This window comes from Pristiophorus japonicus, chromosome 9 (assembly GCF_044704955.1).
Source record: "Pristiophorus japonicus isolate sPriJap1 chromosome 9, sPriJap1.hap1, whole genome shotgun sequence".
Classification (NCBI taxonomy): domain Eukaryota; kingdom Metazoa; phylum Chordata; class Chondrichthyes; family Pristiophoridae; genus Pristiophorus; species Pristiophorus japonicus.
The window spans coordinates 83,009,864-83,031,987 of record NC_091985.1 but is presented as its reverse complement, the minus strand read 5'-3'; the positions used below and the strand labels follow the sequence as shown (position 1 = coordinate 83,031,987).

At 43.5% G+C, this 22,124-nt stretch overlaps 1 protein-coding gene across 4 annotated transcripts in view; it reads left to right on the top strand.

The window, feature by feature from the left end:
• The window catches only part of LOC139273122 (follicle-stimulating hormone receptor-like), a 311,116-nt gene that overhangs the window by 160,879 nt on the left and 128,113 nt on the right, over positions 1-22,124 (top strand). The gene's annotated exons all lie outside the window — the stretch shown is intronic.

Here is a 22,124-nt window from a genome sequence, read left to right as displayed (position 1 = left end):
ACATTAGTAGTTGCAGTACATCTGTAGTCCACTCTCTATTACACTTCATCCTCCTTAATGAAGAAGTAATCATTACAAAATAATCGTCATACATAACTTGTATACACAACAAAAGATATGCACTTATTTTTCCATATTTACAAATCAAACTTAACCACTGGTTTTCTGTTTCGAAGCGGATAATTTCGCTCTTGAACAGATCTTTCCAAACTTGGTGTCAAACTTAGACTCATTCTAGGCTGAGCCTGAGGAGAATTTTTCTCCCAGGGCAAATCTTGATCTACATTTGGACTCTCTACAAATTCAGACTGTTTGTCTGCCTGGCTCGGATTCAGACTTAAATTCTGATTTTCTCTGGGATTTGTTTCTAGTACATCAGGATTTGCTACTGGTATTCTACTTGTAACAAGACTATCTGACTCATTAGAAACAATCGAATCATTCCAACTATTAACTCCTTCCACTTCTGTAGGTAAAATATGATCAATGTGAACAAACCTAACTGTTCCATGATCAAACATCTTGACCAAATATGTGCAAGGACCACATATCTTCACCATTCTTCCTGGTAACCACTTTAATCATTTATGTTGATGGTTCTTCACTCTCACCTTCTCATTCAATTTCCCACTTCTCTCTCTTACACTACCTCTATTATCATTCGATTTCTGTCTTAATTGTTTCTCTTCTACTGACTGTGCCAAGTTTGGCTTTAACAATGAGAACCTGGTTCGTGTCTGTCATTTGAGAAACAACTCTGCTGGTGTTCTACCAATAGTTTTATGAGGACTATTACAGTAAATAATTAGAAAATTGGTCAGTTTGTGGTCCAACGACAACTGTTGTTTCCTTGGATTTGGATCCAACATTTGCTTGATGAGGGCACGTTTTACAATTTGTACTGTGCGCTGTGCTGCACCATTTGAAGCAGGGTGGTATGGTGGAACTTTGGTATGTTTCACACCATTTCTGCTCATGAACTGTGCAAATTCTTCTGAACAAAATTGCGGCCCATTATCAGACACAATTTATTCTGGGAGGCCATATGAAGAAAACAATCTTCGCAAATTGTCTCATGTTTTACTTGTTATTTTCCACATCAGAAACACCTCTACCTACTTCGAATGACTATCACTCACAATGAACAATTGTTGTCCTTCTAGCTCAGAAAAATCTATATATAACCTTTGCCACACCCTGGGAGGCCATTTCCATGGCTGTAATGGTTTCTTGCTTAACGATTGACATATTGTATATTGACTAACGATGTACTCTACATCTTTATCTAAACCTGGCCACCACAAGTAACTTCATGCAAAACTCTTGATCAAGCACATTCCTAGGTGTTGGTCATGAAGATCGACTAATATTTTGGACCTGAACTTATTTGGGATAACCAGTCTTGCACCCCACATGATATAATCTTTATCCATTGATAATTCATTCCTACGAACAAAGTACGGATTAATTTCTTTCTCTTCTACTTAGTTTAGCCAACCATTTGCTATGTAATCATATACCTTTGACATGACTGGGTCACGTTTGGTTGCTTTACCAATCTCTTCAGCTGTGACTGGCAGCTCATCAATGTATGAAAAATTGAACATTTCTTCCCTATTGGGTGTAACTTGTGATAGACATAGAAACATAGAAACATAGAAAATAGGTGCAGGAGTAGGCCATTCGGCCCTTCTAGCCTGCACCACCATTCAATGAGTTCATGGCTGAACATGCAACTTCAGTACCCCATTTCTGCTTTCTCACCATACCCCTTGATTCCCCTAGTAGTAAGGACTTCATCTAACTCCTTTTTGAATATATTTAGTGAATTTGCCTCAACAACTTTCTGTGGTAGAGAATTCCACAGGTTCACCACTCTCTGGGTGAAGAAATTCCTCCTCATCTCGGTCCTAAATGGCTTACCCCTTATCCTTAGACTGTGTCCCCTGGTTCTGGACTTCCCCAACATTGGGAAGATTCTTCCTGCAGCTAACCTGTCTAACCCCGTCAGAATTTTAAACGTTTCTATGAGGTCCCCTCTCATTCTTCTGAACTCCAGTGAATACAAGCCCAGTTGATCCAGTCTTTCTTGATATGTCAGTCCCGCCATCCCGGGAATCAGTCTGGTGAACCTTCGCTGCACTCCCTCAATAGCAAGAATGTCCTTCCTCAGGTTAGGAGACCAAAACTGTACACAATACTCCAGGTGTGGCCTCACCAAGGCCCTGTACAACTGTAGCAACATCTCCCTGCCCCTGTACTCAAATCCCCTCGCTATGAAGGCCAACATGCCATTTGCTTTCTTAACCGCCTGCTGTACCTGCATGCCAACCTTCAATGACTGATGTACCATGACACCCAGGTCTCTTTGCACCTCCCCTTTTCCTAATCTGTCACCATTCAGATAATAGTCTGTCTCTCTGTTTTTACCACCAAAGTGGATAACCTCACATTTATCCACATTATACTTCATCTGCCATGCATTTGCCCACTCACCTAACCTATCCAAGTCGCTCTGCAGCCTCATAGCATCCTCCTCGCAGCTCACACTGCCACCCAACTTAGTGTCATCTGCAAATTTGGAGATACTACATTTAATCCCCTCGTCTAAATCATTAATATACAGTGTAAACAGCTGGGGCCCCAGCACAGAACCTTGCGGTGCCCCACTAGTCACTGCCTGCCATTCTGAAAAGTACCCATTTACTCCTACTCTTTGCTTCCTGTCTGACAATCAGTTCTCAATCCATGTCAGCACACTACCCCCAATCCCATGTGCTTTAACTTTGCACATTAATCTCTTGTGTGGGACCTTGTCGAAAGCCTTCTGAAAGTCCAAATATACCACATCAACTGGTTCTCCCTTGTCCACTCTACTGGAAACATCCTCAAAAAATTCCAGAAGATTTGTCAAGCATGATTTCCCTTTCACAAATCCATGCTGACTTGGACCTATCATATCACCTCTTTCCAAATGAGCTGCTATGACATCCTTAATAATTGATTCCATCATTTTACCCACTACCGATGTCAGGCTGACCGGTCTATAATTCCCTGTTATCTCTCTCCCTCCTTTTTTAAAAAGTGGGGTTACATTGGCTACCCTCCACTCCATAGGAACTGATCCAGAGTCAATGGAATGTTGGAAAATGACTGTCAATGCATCCACTATTTCCAAGGCCACCTCCTTAAGTACTCTGGGATGCAGTCCATCAGGCCCTGGGATTTATCGGCCTTCAATCCCATCAATTTCCCCAACACAATTTCCCGACTAATAAGGATTTCCCTCAGTTCCTCCTCCTTACTAGACCCTCCGACCCCTTTTATATCCGGAAGGTTGTTTGTGTCCTCCTCAGTGAATACCGAACCAAAGTACTTGTTCAATTGGTCCGCCATTTCTTTGTTCCCCGTTATGACTTCCCCTGATTCTGACTGCAGAGGACCTACATTTGTCTTTACTAACCTTTTTCTCTTTACATATCTATAGAAACTTTTACAATCCGTCTTAATGTTCCCTGCAAGCTTCTCGTACTCCATTTTCCCTGCCCTAATCAAACCCTTTGTCCTCCTCTGCTGAGTTCTAAATTTCTCCCAGTCCCCGGGTTCGCTGCTATTTCTGGCCAATTTGTATGCCACTTCCTTGGCTTTAATACTATCCCTGATTTCCCTTGATAGCCACGGTTGAGCCACCTTCCCTTTTTTATTTTTACGCCAGACAGGAATGTACAATTGTTGTAGTTCATCCATGCGGTCTCTAAATGTCTGCCATTGCCCATCCACAGTCAACCCCTTCAGTAGCATTTGCCAATCTATCCTAGCCAATTCACGCCTCATACCTTCAAAGTTACCCTTCTTTAAGTTCTGGACCATGGTCTCTGAATTAACTGTTTCATTCTCCATCCTAATGCAGAATTCCACCATATTATGGTCACTCTTCCCCAAGGGGTCTCGCACAACGAGATTGCTAATTAATCCTCTCTCATTACACAACACCCAGTCTAAGATGGCCTCCCCCCTAGTTGGTTCCTCGACATATTGGTCTAAAAAACCATCCCTTATGCACTCCAGGAAATCCTCCTCCACCGTATTGCTTCCAGTTTGGTTAACCCAATCTATGTGCATATTAAAGTCACCCATTATAACTGCTGCACCTTTATTGCACGCACCCCTAATTTCATGTTTGATGCCCTCCCCAACATCACTACTCCTGTTTGGAGGTCTGTACACAACTCCCACTAACGTTTTTTGCCCTTTGGTATTCTGCAGCTCTACTCATATAGATTCCACATCATCCAAGCTAATGTCCTTCTGAACTATTGCCTTAATTTCCTCCTTAACCAGCAATGCTACCCCACCTCCTTTTCCTTTTATTCTATCTTTCCTGAATGTTGAATACCCCTGGATGTTGAGTTCCCAGCCCTGATCATCCTGGAGCCACGTCTCCGTAATCCCAATCACATCATATTTGTTAACATCTATTTGCACAGTTAATTCATCCACCTTATTGCGGATACTCCTTGCATTAAGACACAAAGCCTTCAGGCTTGTTTTTTTAACACCCTTTGTCCTTTTAGAATTTTGCTGTACAGTGGCCCTTTTTGTTCTTTGCCTTGGGTTTCTCTGCCCTCCACTTTCCCTCATCTCCTTTCTGTCTTTTGCTTTTGCCTCCTTTTTGTTTCCCTCTGTCTCCCTGCATTGGTTCCCATCCCCCTGCCATATTAGTTTAAATCCTCCCCAACAGCAGATGGAGATGGCAACCTAGACATAGCATCAGCATACTGTGATCTAAGTTTGGAAATGGGGACTTTGGATGGAGGACTGCTGTCAGGGGCTTATGGTCACTAACAATGGTAAACTTACTGTTAAGCTCATAATAAAGTAATGCAACTGAGTGCAATGAGTAAGTATGACCTTAGCTCCTTTATTCAAACTCCAGAGTGCTGGTACAGCATGGGAGGACTGCTTATATACAGTGCTCCCAAGGGGTGCTGGGATCCCTTGGGACTCCAACAGATAGGCCCTCTGGTGGCAGTATGAAACAGGTTGCCTAGGGTTGCATACATACCATCACTCCCTCCCAAGGTCAATAATACACTTATTTACAGGGTGAGATGAACTGGGGCTTTTTGCTCCGTTGTCGATCATCTCGGTCCAAATGCAGGTGTGGGTGAGTTGGTTGGTCCTTCGCTGGGCTGCTGGGCAGCTGGCCTTGCCCGGCTGCTGGGGATGGTGAGTTCAGCTTCGTGGTCAACCGTGCTGTCGGTTGCCACTTGTGTGTATGTTGGAGGGTCGAAGTTGATGGTGTCCTCTCCGGGTAGCTCATGGCTGCTTGAAAATCGCAGTTTGGTTTGGTCCAAATGCTTTCTGCACGTTAGTCCATTGGCAAGTTTGACCTGAAAAACCCAACTCTTTTCTTTGGCTATGACGATGCCAGCTAGCCATTTGGGACCATGTCCATAGTTGTGTACAAATACAGGGTCATTGACTTCAATATCGCGTGACAAGTTTGCGCGATCATGGTACATGCTTTGTTAATGCCGCCTGCTCTCGACGTGATCATGGAGATCAGGGTGGACAAGAGATAGCCTTGTTTTGAGCACCCTTTTCATGAGCAGCTCGGCTGGGGGAACCCCGGTGAGTGAGTGGGGTCTGGTGCGGTAGCTGAGCAGGACACGGGACAGACAGTTCTGCAGGGAGCCTTCCGACATGTGTTTCAAGCTTTGCTTGATGGTTTGGATTGCCCGTTCTGCCTGGCCGTTGGCTGCGGGCTTGAACGGGGCAGATGTGACGTGCTTGATCCCATTGCGGGTCATGAATTCCTTGAATTCAGTATTGATGGCCCATTGTCGCTGACAAGGACATCAGGCAGACCATGCATGGCAAACATGGCCCGTAGGCTTTCGATGGTGGCAGTCGACGTGCTTACAGACATTATTACACATTCAATCCATTTTGAATAAGCATCCAGAACAACCAAAAACATCTTGCCTAGAAACGGGCCAGCGAAGTCAACGTGGATCCTAGACCACAGTTTGGAGGGCCATGACCACAAACTTAGCGGTGCCTCTCTGGATGCATTGCTCAGTTGAGAGCAAGTATTGCACTGGCAAATGCATGATTCTAAATCTGAGTCGATGCTGGGGCCAGCACACATGGGATCTGGCTGTAGCTTTCATCATTACTATGCCTGGGTGGGTACTGTGTAGGTCGCGTATGAATGTTTCCCTGCCTTTCTTAGGCAAAACCACGCGATTACGCCACAAAAGACAGTCCGCCTGTATGGAAATTACGTCTTTGCGCTGCTGGAACGGCTTGATCTCTTCATGCATCCGCTGGGATGCTGGACCAGCTCCCATGGAGGACACAGTTCTTTTTACAAGGGACAGTAAAGCGTCCTGGCAGGTGACTTTTCATTTTCGAATGTATCCATCACCAAGAGCAAGTCTGCAGGCTATGTCATTTCCACCCCGGTGGTGGGCAATGGTAGCTGACTGAGAGCATCAGTGCAGTTCTCTGTGCCTGGTCTGTGGCGGATTACATAGTTATATGCAGACAGCGGAGTGCCCATCTTTGGATGCGGGCAGAGGCATTGGTATTAATCCCTTTGCTCTCTGAGAATAGCGATATGAGCGGCTTATAGTCAGTTTCTAACTCAAACTTGAGACCAAACAGATACTGGTGCAATTTTTCACCCCGTAAAAGCATGCCAGAGCTTCTTTTTCAGTCATGATGTAGGCCCTTTCAGCCTTGGACAAACTCCTGGACGCATAGGCGACCGGTTGCAATGTTCCCGATTCGTTAGCTTGTTGTAACACACATCCGACCCCGTATGAAGACGCATCGCAAGCTAGCACTAAACATTTACATGGGTTGTACAGAACAAGCAGTTTGTTGGAACGTAACAGATTTCTGGCTTTCTCAAAAGCAGCCTCTTGTGATTTCCCCCATACCCAGTCGTCTCCCTTGCGTAGCAGCACAAGTAGGGGTTCTAGCAAGGTGCTTAACCCAGTTAGGAAATTACCGAAATAGTTGAGGAGTCCCAGGAATGACCGCAGCTGAGTCACATTCTGTGGTCTCGGTGTGTTCTTGATGGCCTCCATCTTGGCGTTGTTGGGTCTGATGCCATCTGCCGCGATTCTTCCCGACCTCTGGCGCCAGGAAAACACACTTCAAGCGTTTCAACCTGAGTCCCACGCGATCTAGCTGACTTAGAACCTCTTCCAGGTTCTTCAAGTGTTTGATGGTGTCCCGACCTGAGACCAGTATGTCGCCCTGGAGAACCACGGTGCGCGGAACCAATTTTAGCAGGCTCTCCATGTTGCATTGGAAAGTTGGCGAGGCCGATCGAATCCCAAACGGGCATCTATTGTAGATGAACAGACCTTTGTGTGTGTTGATGCAGGTGAGGCCTTTCGACGATTCCGCCAGCTCCTGCGTCATGTAGGCCGAGGTCAGGTCCAACTTGGTGAATGTCTACCCTCCTGCCAGCATCGCAAATAGGTCATCTGGCTTAGGTAGCGAATACTGGTCCTGTAGCGAAAAACAAGTTAATCATTACTTTATAGTCCCCAAAAATTCTGACCGTGCCGTCGCCTTTGAGAACCAGAACAATCAGACTGGCCCACTTGTTGAACTCCACCGGCACGATGATGCCTTCTCGCTGCAGCCTGTCCAGCTCAATTTCCACTTTCTCTCACATCATATATGGCACCGCCTGTGACTTGTGGTGGATGGGTCATGTACCGGGAACCAAGTGGATCTGCACCTTCGCCCCTGAGAAACTTCCGATGCCTGGCACATGAGGCATCATCAATGGATGTCGTCCCAGTTCAAGCGGATTTTTCCCAGCCAGCATCTGCCGAACAGAGTGGGGCCATCTCCTGGTACAATCCATAGTGGGAGTTCGTGCATTGCTCCATCATAGGAGAATTTTACTGCTGTGCTGCCAATAACAGGGATCAGCTCTTTCGTGTAAATTCTTAGCTTGGTGTGAATGGGGCTCAGCTTGGGCCTGTGTGCCTTGTTGCACCACAGCTTGTCGAAGGTCTTTTTGCTCATGATAGACTGACTTGCACCCGTGTCCAGTTCCATGGATACTGGAATTTCATCTAGTTCGACTTTTAGCATGATTGGTGGACATTTTGTGATGAAGATGTGTACCCCATACACTTCTGCCTCCTCGGTTCGAATCTCTAGTTCAGCCTGATCCACCATGGATCGATCCTCCTTTGCAACGTGGTGGTTTGCAGATTTTGCAGTTCACCTGCACATTCGCTGGAGGTGTCCCATTGTTCCACAGCCTTTGCACACATAGTGTTTGAAGCGCCAACAAGGCGTTAACTGCCTCGCATTAATGATTGATGGTGGACTCTGGGTCATCTGAGATCATGCAACTGCCGGCATGTATGTTCTGCTATATGCATTCCTGCCTGAAAACGATGATACTTTGAGTACAGTACTTGCTGAAACCTCTTTATGCTGCAAAATTTGTTTGGTGTTATCACTGGTGGACATAAATACTTGGGCTATCGTTATGGCTTTGCTCAGATTCGGTGTTTCAACAGTCAATAGTTTGCAAAGGATAACCTCATGGCTAATGCCAAGCACAAAAATGTCTCTTAGCATTTGCTCAAGGAATCCATCAAATTCACAATGTCCTACAAAGCGCCTTAGTTCGGCGACATAGCTCGCCACTTCCTGGCCTTCAGACCGTTGACACGTGTAGAATCGATACCTTGCCATCAAAACGCTTTCCTTCGGATTTAGGTGCTCCCGGGCCAGCATACACAGTTCTTCATATGATTTGGTTGTTGGTTTCGCCGGAGCGAGAAGATTCTTCAAGAGGCCATAGGTTGTTGCCCCACAGACGGTAAGAAGGATCGCCCTTCGTTTGGCAGCGTTCTCGTCCCCTTCCAGCTCATTGGCCACGAAGTATTGGTCGAGTCGCTCCACGAAGGCCTCCCAATCATCCCCTTCTGAGAATTTCTCCAGGATACCAACTGTTCTTTGCATTTTCGCGTGGTTTTTCGTTACCTCATGGCCAGTTGTTAAGCTCATAATAAAGTAATGCAACTGAGTACTGTAGACAATGAGTAAGTGTGACCATAGCTCCTTTATTCAAACTCCAGAGTGCTGGTACAGCATGGGAGGCCTGCTTATATACAGTGCTTCCAAAGGATGCTGGGATCCCTTGGGACGCCAACAGGTAAGCCCTCTGGTGGCGGTATGATACAGGTTGCCTAGGTTTGCATACATAACAATTACGACCATACAAGTATTTGTGGAACTTCTTGATCCCAAAAATCAATGCCAAAGCTTCCCTTTCAAGCTGCGCATAATTATGTTCACTGGCCCTAAGAGTGCGTGAAGCAAAAGCAATTGCTCTCTCCTCCCCACTATGTAGTACATGAGAGATCACTGTCTCAACTCCATATGGAGAGGCGTCACATGCTAGCTTGATCTCCTTAGATACGTCATAGTGAACTAACATGGTGCTCTCTACCAATTGGGTCTTTTACACTCCTTGACTGCTGTGTCGCATTCTTCTGACCACTTCCAGTGGACCTGTTTTTTCAGCAGCTTATTCAGTGGCTATAACACTGTAGCCAAATTTGGTAGGAACTTCCCATAATAGTTCAAAAGACCCAAAAATGATTGAAGTTCAGTGAAATTCTTGGGAGTAGGTGCATTTCTGATTGCATCCAGCTTTCCCTTGGTTGGATGTAAACCATCTTTGTCTGCTCTATGCCCTAAGTACTCCACTGAGTTTTGAAATAACTCATACTTGTGAGCAGTCACTCATTCGCTAACCATTTGAGCACATCATTCAATACATTATTATGGAGTTGCATGTTTGAGTATGTCATCTAAATAACATACTACCCATTCGATGCCTTGCAAAGTCTGGTTCATCACCCCTTGGAATAAGACGGGGGTGGAAGACACTCTAAATGGTAACATATTAAACTGATATAGGCCACGATGAGTACTTATAGTCAAGAATGACTTGGACTCCTCATCTACCTCATGTTGCAGTAGGCATTTGTAAGATCTAACTTTGAGATGATCAGGCCAACTGTCAGCTTTGTGAACAAATCTTCTATATTTGACAATGTATTGGGTAGATTACCCTCTAGAACCTGGTTTACAGTTACTTTCTAATCACCACACAACCTTACCTTACCATCTGACTTAGGTACAACAACAATGGATGTAGCCCAATTACTTAGGTCTGCCTTAGAGATAATGTTCTCAGTTTCTAGACCTTTGAGTTCTTGCTCAACTTTTTTGTTGAGTGCGTGTGGTACGGGACATTGCTTGCAGTAAACTGTCTTGCTTCCTTCTGCACTCTGACACTCACCTTGATGTCTTGGATTGGATTGCCTGCTTCGTGGAACATCTTCGGATACTGCTTGATGACATCATCTTTCGATGCAAAATTTGTTTCACACGAAAAATCTCATTCCAATCTAGCTTCAGTGATCCCAACCAATTTCTACCTATCAAGGCAGGCTTGTCTCCTGTCACTACTATGAAACTGATCCTTCTATTTCACCAGTCTGGTGATACCACCTACCACAGGGATTTGCTCTCCTGCGTAGCCTCACAGCTCTATCTTTGATTTCTCCAGTGGAAAATCACGTAACTTGTCGAGATATAGTGATTCCGGTACTATGCTCATGGATGCACCAGTGTCGATTTCCCTGGTTCCTGCAACGTCTACTTGGATGACGATATTTCACGAATTGCTGTGAGATACCTTGGTGCTCCTGATGACGTGTATCTCAAGAAACTTCTCATCCTGTTGCTTCTCTTCAATGATATGTAGTCTCTGGTGATTTCTACTTCTAGCATTGAACATCGGTTTACTCTTCAATCGGCAAGCCTGAGCAATATACCCAATTTTCTTGCAGAAGAAACACTCAGTCTCCATGTACGGACAGCTTGGAGCAATGTGTTGTCCCAGGCACCGATAGCACGACTTCAAATCACTGTTACCGTGGCCAATTGCTGAGGCCTTGGGGCTCAACTGCCTTTTACATTTAACCTGCAGGCGATTCACCTCGGTTTTCTGATGACTGGAAATGGCACAAAATTCTCGTAAATATTGGTAGACCATATCCATCAACATAGCTGTCTGACAAGCTAAATCAAAAGTCACGTTAGGGGTTGTCAACAACTTCCTTCTGATTCATTATTTTTCATCCCACAAACAAAGCGGTCACGCAATGCTCGGTCCTGAAAGTTTCCGAAATGACAGTGAATGGTTAGCTTTTTTGAAGCTACAATATACTCACTGACTCACTGATACTGTTGTCATGTAATTGATCTCATGTTCCTAAATGGTAACTTTCAACAATTTCCAGGAGCTCAAGTCTATAGTACTGTTCTAACTTGGTTAGAATCTCTGTCAGTGGTTTCTTGTTTGGCTTGACAGGAAACAGCAGATTTTTCAGGGTTTCATACACCTCAGGGCCTGCTTCAGTCAAGAAAATAGCCCGTTCCCTTTCTAAAACCATCCGGTTATGGTCTTCATCATCCGGAACTTCAATTATATTTTTGCAGTTAAAAACATTTCTAGCCACTCCACATATGCTTTGAATGTCTCTCAGTCATGATGGAACATACGCAAGTGCCCTATTATTCCAATAGGCACGGTCATCTAGACTTTGGCAATGTCAACTCTTCAGCCTCGTGTTCTTGAAATTTGCCTTGGATTTTTAGCTGTTCTGCAAAACAAAGAACCTCTCAAAGTCTCTCTTTTGGGTGGCAGGAACATCCACCAACAAAATTTTTAGCTAGAGAATCCAGAAATCCTATCCTCATCCCCAATGTAATATATTCTTACAACATCACTAACAAACGCACTCTACAAGATGGGTCTTTATACAGAAACTGTCATCATGTGACCTTGCCACATGATCCTTTATTATTTACATCATTAGTTGTAGTACATCAGTCGTCCACTAGGTAGAGCTCTCAATTACAGGTGATGGGTCAAATCGCCTCCTTCATTAATGTAAAAATTTTTTGGGCTTGAAATTAGTCTTGTGCGATGGCGCAAGACAGGCAGTTTCGGATCAGTTGCCCATTATACGCAGCACCTGATATTCAGTTCCATAACAGGCACTCTGCAAAATGGGCAGCCGCAATGACTTTCTACCCCTTTGATTCTATATAAGATTCTATAAATTACTATGTAATAGAAGCTCGCCATAAACATGAAAAAATGACTCTGGTGTAAATTTTAGTCATCAAATTGCCGTGGCTGCTTGAAATGATCTTGTGCCATAAGGGTTGGGGTGGTGGACACCTTCATTGCCACGGAGAGAGAGCAGTGTGTGCAAAAGTGCTGCTGCATGAAGATCTGAAGCTATGCTCATCTTTATAAAGCCCACCAGATTTTTATTCCATTGAAATTTTGGATAAAAATGGTGAGGAAATGTACCTCCTAATAATTATTCTACTTGAATTGAAATGGAGGAAATTTAGGCAGAATCTTTAAAGGGCATGCGATCCACCCTACCAGATTACTGCCCAGGTGGTGAAGAAAAATATCTACCCCAACATAATTGATTTTGCTGGTCCAGGTAAAATCTAAGGCATTTCAAAATGCTTCAAAAGGATTCATGCAAGCTCTCAGAATCCATCTGAAGCCTTTTAAGAGCGCAAAGGTTGAAATTCCGGGATTGCACAGGAACTCTCTACAGCACAGAAAAATTTCAACCCAGAAAAAATAGGGCCAGAAATGGGGTCTGCCCCATTTTCCAGCCCTTGAACCAAAGATTCCGACTTGGCCTGGACTGGAATATCGGGCCTGTAATCTACAAGCTGTGCATAAAATTCAACAGTAACTAAGCCACAAAATGTTTTACTTTAAAAATTATGGGAAATACTAGAACAGTGACCCTTAGTGAATGACAGAGTCCTAGAGCTTTGAACCACATCCTGATCAGCAGAGAACAGAATCGACATGAAGCAATAACTGGAATTCACTGATTAGATCTTTCCTCTAGATTTCTGCCATCAACTGCAGTATTCTTTCTGGGATTCGAATGGTTATTTCCTAAAAGATAGAAGGGAAGAAACATTGGGAATGTCTCATGACAGGATCAAATATTATGGGCATAATCTCCTAGCCATTATTATTAGTAAAATGAGAGTTCCGAGACCACACTCAGACCTGTATTTCTCCTACATTTCAATAGATGAATGATTGTTTGCATAAAGGCAGATTCAAATTTGAGATGTTCTCCAATACCGGCAGCCTGGGAAATGGTGTTACTTCAGGATTAAGCATATCCAATAGAAACAGTGGAACATATGTGAACCAAACCATTAACAGCTGTTGAAACATTTTTAAATCATTCACTGTAAAGGGGTTAATTGTAGAGGCTAAAATTTCCTTCAAAAACTGCAGTATTTTTGCAGGTGCAGGACAAAAGTGGGGCAGGATTCCATTATGCCAGATCTCAACCCATTTTTCCATCTGACAGATTTTCCAATGCCACTTCAATCAAACATTGGAAAATCTGACAAGTTAGGCGGTAAAGACCACAAAAGGAACTGAACAGCTTTTGTTTTCTGCTCATAATTGTCTGCCTTCGTACCTATTATTCATGGGCCATCTAGTTTTTCTCTGTCCCCCCATTCTAAAGAGGTTAAGTTTTCATTGGGAATACCCCTGTTTTGTGTTTTTGGAGGAAGAGGGGGTCACCATGTAAAGTGTATGACACTCAACCATTGGTACCACCATTCAAATATAGGCAGGCACAGGAACATAGTAGTCACAGATGCATTGTTTTCTAGAGCAAATATTTCTTCACCTTCCACATGCATTTCAGAGCAATGCAATTGTACCATGCGACTGGATTTGCCAAAGTACAATAGATTGTACCCATGTAGCCATAGGTGCTCCCTTCGTAATCCTATTGTGTGCATCAACAGGAATATTCACTTTGCTGGTAGCTGTCACAGTGCCTTCATTTTAAGGCAGTCCAGTGTGCCAGGTCTATTTGACCCAGAAAGGCAAGAACCTGAGTAAATATCAATAAAGAGGAGTGTAACTCTCCAGTGAAAGAATTGGAACGATGTTTATAAATTTCTGTTCAGATACTGCAAAGCAAGTGTTTTGTTTAGTTACTGGAACATAAAAAATTACTGTTTCCCTTACCTAGTGCAGTGAATAAAAAAGGTAGCATAGGTGCATAAATACATTTTCATATAAACAATCAAACGTTTCTAATTTTCCATGCAAAGTAAAATCGAGGTCAGAAGTCCCTTTGTGTCACTCTGTGTTAATCTCTCTCTCTCTTTTACTCTCTTCCTAGTTGATAATAGATCTCATATGAAATTTAACATTAAAAAACTGCTAAAATTCATCTTCCAGTGTGCTTTCAAATCATTTGAAGAAACGCAACTCACAAATAGTTTTATAGTAAGACTTCTGCAATGAGAAAAAATTAAGAAATCTTTACAAAAGCAAAATACTGCCGATGCTGGAATCTGAAATAAAAACAGAAAATGCTGGAAATCTTAGCGGGTCAGGCAACATCTGTGGAAAGAAAAACAGAGTTAACGCTTCGGGTCGACGACCCTTCATCAGAACTGCCGAATGTTCGAAAAGAACACATTCTTAAGAAGCACTAAAAGAGGGAGGGGAAGAAAGAACAAAAGGGAAGGTCTGTGATAGGGTGGAAGGCAGAAGAGATTAGAAAGACAAGAGGGATGATGGACCAAATTGAAATGGTAATGGCTGGAGTTTGAAGAAGGTTAGTCTAGATAGGGTGTGAATGGTGGAATAATGACCAACTGCCATTGGAGACAAAGAATAAAAATCATAAGCTGGAGGGGATGGGGGGAAAGTGAGTTAGGATGGGCAGAGGTTATGCTCTGAAATTGTTGAACTCAATGTTGAGTCCAGAAGGCTGTAAAGTGTCTCCCACTTCCCACAAAATCAAATAAAAAAGCAAAGCTTTAAGTTTGGACACCACCTAGATAGATTCTAACAGTTACACCAAATCTCTAGCTTACAGTGAAAGGGCTGAAAACATAAATTACTGTCATTGGGCTATAATTTCCCTTGGATCGCTGCCGCCGGATTTATGGCGCTATTCCGGTGGTTGAGTCTTTTGAACCACCAGAACACCGCTGCTGCACGCTCCCGCAATTTTCGGTGGTTGAGTCTTGGCGGTGGCGATGCGTTGCAGTAGCGGGCCGGAGTGGGCGGTGGTAAAGGGCCTAAAAGTCGCAATCTGCTTCCTTTAATAAAGGCAAGCAGCTCCCTGGAAAACGCAGGTTTTTTCTCCTCTGCACATGTGTGGGCATTCTCCCGGGAATTTGGGGTCAAAGGTGATCCTGCGCATGCACAGGGAACACTGAGAGAGTGTTGGACATTTTGAAAATGCAGAGGTGGATCAATCTGAGAGAGAGAGGAGCTGTTGAATAAGATCTGTGTATAAAATGATTTTGAGGAGTATATTCACTATTAATTGATAATATAATATAACTTTTATTATTAATAATAATAATAGTACATCTCAAAAAATAATACTACCAATAATAAATAATAAATAATTATTTAAATTTAAATATATAAATCAGTATAACTAAGATGGAAAATCAAGCCATGGAAGTGGAGAGGGAGCTAGGTGGGAGGAGGGCCGTTTGTTTCTCCGAAGAAGCCCTGGAATCGTTGGCCCATGGTGGAGGCCCGCTGGGATCAACTAACATGGGTTGGGTGAGGAAAACCTGCACCAAATGTGTACCAGAGGTTATGGTGAGAGATCGCTGACGCAGTGTTGTCCATCGCACCCGTGATGCAGGGGCCGAACAAGTGCTGCAAATGGTGGAATGACAACGTTGGGTCTGCGAGAGTAAGTAATAACTTTTATCATGCACTGACTAATTACTCTTAAGTAGTGCCATGTTTTATTATGTTGTAAAGCTTGGTGTCATTTTTTATTACCCATCATTGATCTGATTGTGTTAGTCCTCTGTATTTTCATATGTTCATCATGCAACGTTTGCATGCTAACAGAACTTAAATGGTGCACTCGTTGACAAAAAGACTGGGGATGGTTAATTTGGGAATGTATACCTATCATATATATATATATTTGTATGTGTGTGTTCCATATTAGTAGCTGTGAAATCAGATGACACATTTTTTGTCACTTTTGCAGAAAAAATTAGCCGGCAATAGGGCAGAGCTCCGTCAAATGGGCAGAGGTCCGCCGAAGACTATTTCCTTAACATACCTAGAGGAACGTGCTGCAGCCCTGACGGGAGCACCGCCACGTGAGTTGCTGCCGAACCAGTTCTCCCGGGGGGTAAGTGTGCATAATCCCTGGGCTATACTGCATTCATGTAATTCAATCTTATGGCAATATAATGTAGAATGTTCTGACATGATTTTTTGGTTGATCACACTCTGTCACTTGGAAAGCAAACTGTTTGGGACTCAAGTTTTGTTATGTCATGTAGTTTCTGTCTACTTTGCTTATGATAGTTTCATGTCATGATTCTCGATATAAGCCTGCCGAAAGTAAATTACTCTCATGTTACCTCTGACCCCTCCCCTCCTGTCGTTATGTTTTTACAGGTGGAGCCGCCTGCCCCTCCCAGAGAGGAGTCATTGGAGGGAATAAGGAATGAAGAGATGGCGGTGGAAGAGACAGAAGAGCTGCAGGAGCAGGAGGAGAACACTTCTCAAAACCTTGTCACGATGGTGGTGCAGGTGGAGGTTGGGGTGGCGGGACTTCAAGGGTCCTTTCTACCTGCGGCCACCGGATCCTCGTCGGAATCCAACTTTCCTGAATACCGGTCCGAGGAAGCGGGACCAAGCGGCATGCAGCAGGACACACTGACCCCTATGCTGAATCCGCGGTGGCTGATCCGTCAAGGTGGGAATGCTGTGAGACAGGCAGTTGTGAGCCTGGACATGATGGGGCTGTCTAGGATGAGCATCGACTTGAGTTGCCATTGCTGGGTTGTCTGCAAACATCACCGCTTTAGCAGCCCGTCAATCAGAGGACATGTTGGAGCTGATGCCGACGGTGAAGCACAATATCCAGACCATCCATGCCAATGCTATGCGGCAATCGACGGTCCTGGGATATGGCACTGCACCCAAAGGTGCCACACCTGATCGTCGGGAGGAAGTAATTTCTTCTGACTTTGAAAATGGGTCCTCAGCACCCCCAGCTTCTCCAGAGCCCCCACACAAAGTGCTGCAATTGTCACCAACCGCCCCCCTCAGCAGTCACGCTCGAGGTGCTCTGCAGCTGCTCCATGTACTGGTCCCGACGTGGGCAGGGCCAGGGGTATTGATAGTGGGAGGAGGTGGAGGGAGTCAGGGCCAAGAATCAAGGGGGATTAGGGAGGAAAGATGTTGGGAAAGGTGGCCGCAGCTAGAATCGGGTGCAGGGGTAGTTTGAATGTTGTTTATACTGTTGTTAATGTTGTTGTTGCTGGTTGTTGTTGATAATGTTTTGTTTTGTAAAATTTTCATTCAGAGGAATTATGTTATTTTATTACATTGTTAAAGTTTAATAGAAATTACAACTTTTATAAAAAAAAACTGCATTCACCTAAACCATTCTTGTACTGTATCTCACTCACTTTTGGGAAGGGAAAAATATGTCCCATATGACAACTTTTAGGAAACACAGCTTTAAATGTGTGATTGCCGGTGTCCCTCGTAACTGTACTGTTTAAGTTTTACTGTTTGCCACATCTTAAGTTTTTAATGCATCAATTAGAAACCAACCCAGCAGTGAGGGAAAACAATCCAAAATACAACAGAAAATGTGGGGAAAATGCAATAGTCAGTGAAAATTTGCAATGAGAAAATATAGTTTATTATGCTTTGGATATGTCCCTTTCACTGGAACTAAAAACTGAAAAATAAGGTAAAAAATCTTTCTTTCTTTCATCAGGTGTAATATTTTCTGATGATCATCTGCAGATTACCATTTGTTAAATCTGCAATGATTTAACAATTTCTCAAGGCTTCAAGCCTGGTCCAGTAATTCCCCCCACCCACCAATGCTCAAATAGCTTGTAAACACTGACTATCTAGGCTTATTCATCAGAATGTCCTCTTGGCTGAGGCAGTAGATAGTTCACTGTACCCACGTGGTCATACTTCAGCAAGATTCAACATTTTCAGAACATAAAAGAGTGGGGTGGGAGTGGGGGAGGGCGTGCAGGAGGGGAGTGCATGATAGTAACTCATCTTTATTAGGGGCAGATTTTAAAAATGGAATAAAATTTAGTCAGCCAAACCCTGCAAATTTGGGGAAATATTTTGAAGCAATAGAATTTTACTGATTAAGACACTAATGTTCTCTGAAATGTGAGTGAATGGCAACAGTTGGGAACCCTGCAAAAGCAAGGGAGGGTTTCTGTAAGATTTCAGGGTAATAATACTTGTTTGAAAGCACTGCAAAATAAAGTAAGAGACAGGAAACAATTTGAAGAAGCCAGAAATTTAAACCTCAGTTGTAATATTTTCTATGAGGCCTCGAGATTGCTGGGCGGACTGATTATCGTTTGTTTCTCATCAAATGCTCCTGTTTCTTCTTGTCCTCCTTCAATATACATTGGGAGTGAAAGATAAGCTTAAAATGCAGCCATTTCCCCACAGAGAAAAAAAAAACAAAATGGAGGGATAACGCTGGGCCCAAGTAAGACAAGAACCTAAAAAATGGGCGGTTTCGATCCTGAGCGATAACGGGCGATAGCGGGCGGTAAAACAACATTTTTGTTGAAATTTGTGCTGCAGGGGAATTTTGATCGATTTTTGGGCGGGAAACATGGGCGGGTGATGTGCAGCAACGCCGGTGGTAATCGTAAGCTGAAATTACCGCTGGCAATAATCAGGAGTAAAACGGGCGCCAAACGGGCAGTACAGGGTGATAATTTGCCTTTTTGGCAACAACCAGCAGTAACTGGGTGGTAAATGGGCGGTAACTGGGCGATCCCAGGGGAAATTCTAGCCCATATTGAAACTGAAATGCTTTGTATTGTGTTAATATAAAAAACATAAGAAAGAATGAAAAGAGAAATGGTCATTCAGCCCATAAACCAGCAAATTCTACAGACCGGTCATGTACATTCTCCCCTATTGCAGATTCTATATCATTAATTTAATCTCCAGTGGAAAAGTTCTGCATAAATGCTCCCTGATCTTTAAGGTAATTGTAATGTATTTGCTTCATGGGTTCTTTGCTTAAGAATTGTTAGCAACACATTGCTATGAAGAACTAGTTGGTTTCTTAACAAAAGATTAACAATCACATTACACATTACCAGTTCATCCAGTAGGCTCGCAACCGCATGCCTCATCGTGAATGACCTAGACCCAACTGACTGGGATTTTATTGAGTCTTGTGAACATCACGTGCCTGGCTATGCAACAGTTCTACAAACCTGTGAGCATACTCACAGGTGCATACATTACAGTAATCAAGCAATTTTCCAGAATATTTATCAATTCCACATCTCTACTAATAATAATAACTTTTATTTATATAGCGCCTTTAACGTAATAAAACGCCCCAAGGCGCTTCATAGCAGTGTAACAAGATAAAACAGATAAATTTGACACCGAGCCACAAAAGAAGAAATTAAGGCAGATGACCAAAAGCTTGGTTAAACAGGTAGGTTTTAAGGGAGCGTCTTAAAGGAGGAAAGAGAGAACATAAGAACATAAGAATTAGGAATAGGAGTAGGCCATCTAGCCCCTCGAGCCTGCTCCGCCATTCAACAAGATCATGGCTGATCTGGCCGTGGACTCAGCTCCACTTACCCGCCCGCTCCCCGTAACCCTTAATTCCCTTATTAGTTAAAAATCTATCTATCTGTGACTTGAATACATTCAATGAGCTAGCCTCAACTGCTTCCTTGGGCAGAGAATTCCACAGATTCACAACCCTCTGGGAGAAGAAATTCCTTCTCAACTCGGTTTTAAATTGGCTCCCCCGTATTTTGAGTCTGTGCCCCTTAGTTCTAGTCTCCCCGACCAGTGGAAACAACCTCTCTGCCTCTATCTTGTCTATCTCCTTCATTATTTTAAATGTTTCTATAAGATCACCCCTCATCCTTCTGAACTCCAACGAGTAAAGACCCAGTCTACTCAATCTATCATCATAAGGTAACCCCCTCATCTCCGGAATCAGCCGAGTGAATCGTCTCTGTACCCACTCCAAAGCTAGTATATCCTTCCTTAAGTAAGGTGACCAAAACTGTACGCAGTACTCCAGGTGCGGCCTCACCAATAACCTATACAGTTGCAGAAAGACCTCCCTGCTTTTGTACTCCATCCCTCTCGCAATGAAGGCCAACATTCTATTCGTCTTCCTGATTACCTGCTGCACCTGCAAACTAACTTTTTTGGATTCATGCACAAGGACCCCCAGGTCCCTCTGCACCGCAGCATGTTGTAATTTCTCCCCATTCAAATAATATTCCCTTTTACTGATTTTTTTCCCAAGGTGGATGACCTCACACTTTCCGACATTATATTCCATCTGCCAAACCTTAGCCCATTCGCTTAACCTATCTAAATCTCTTTGCAGCCTCTCTGTGTCCTCTACACAACCCGCTTTCCCACTAATCTTTGTGTTATCTGTAAATTTTGTTACACTACACTCTGTCCAATCTATGTATATTGTAAACTTGTGGTCCTAGCACCGATCCCTGTGGCACACCACTAACCACCGATTTCCAACCCGAAAAGGACCCATTTATCCTGACTCTCTGCTTTCTGTTAGCCAGCCAATTCTCTATCCATGCTAATACATTTCCTCTGACTCCGCATACCTTTATCTTCTGCAGTAACCTTTTGTGTGGCACCTTATCGAATGCCTTTTGGAAATCTAAATACACCACATCCATCGGTACACCTCTATCCACCATGCTCGTTATATCCTCAAAGAATTCCAGTAAATTAGTCAAACATGATTTCCCTTTCATGAATCCATGCTGCATCTACTTGATTGCACTATTCCTATCTAGATATCCCGCTATTTCTTCCTTAATGATAGTTTCAAGCATTTTCCCCACTACAGATGTTAAACTAACCGGCCTATAGTTACCTGCTTTTTGTCTGCCCCCTTTTTTAAACAGAGGCATTACATTAGCTGATTTCCAATCCGCTGGTACCTCCCAAGAGTCCAGAGAATTTTGGTAGATTATAACGAATATATCTGCTATAACTTCCGCCATCTCTTTTAATACCCTGGGATGCATTTCATCAGGACCAGGGGACTTGTCTACCTTGAGTCCCATTAGCCTTTCCAGCACTACCCCCCTAGTGATAGTGATTGTCTCAAGGTCCTCCCTTCCCACATTCCTGTGACCAGCAATTTTTGGCATGGTTTTTGTGTCTTCCACTGTGAAGACCGAAGCAAAATAATTGTTTAAGGTCTCAGCCATTTTCACATTTCCCATTATTAAATCCCCCTTCTTATCTTCTAAGGGACCAACATTTACTTTAGTCACTCTTTTCCATTTTATATGTCTGTAAAAGCTTTTACTATCTGTTTTTATGTTTTGTGCAAAAGAGGTCGAGAGGCGGAAAGGTTTAGGGAGTTTAGGGCCGAAACAGCTGAAGGCATGGCCACCGATGGTTGAGCAGTTATAATGTGGGATGTTCAAGAGGGCAGATTTTGAGGAGCACAGACGTCTTATAGGGTTGTGAGGCTGAAAAGTTTACAGATATAGGGAGGGGCAAGGACATGGAGTGATTTGTAAACAAGGATGAGAATTTTGAAATCGAGGCATTGTTTAACCGGGAGCCAATTAGAAAGCACAGGGAGGGGTGATGGGTGATCATGATTTGGTGCGAATTAGGACATGAGCTGCTGAGTTTTGGATGACCTCAAGTTTACGTCGTGTAGAATGTCGGAGGCCAGCCAGGAGTGAGTTGGAGTAGTCAAGTCTAGAGGTAACAAAGGCATGGATGAGGTTTTCAGCAGCAGAGGAATTGAGACAGGGGCATAAGTGGGCAATGGAGGTGGAAAAAGGTGGTTTTAGTTATCCCGTGGATATGTGGCTGGAAACTCATTTCAGGTTCAAATATGACATCTGGGTTGCGAACAGTCTTGTTCACCCTCAGA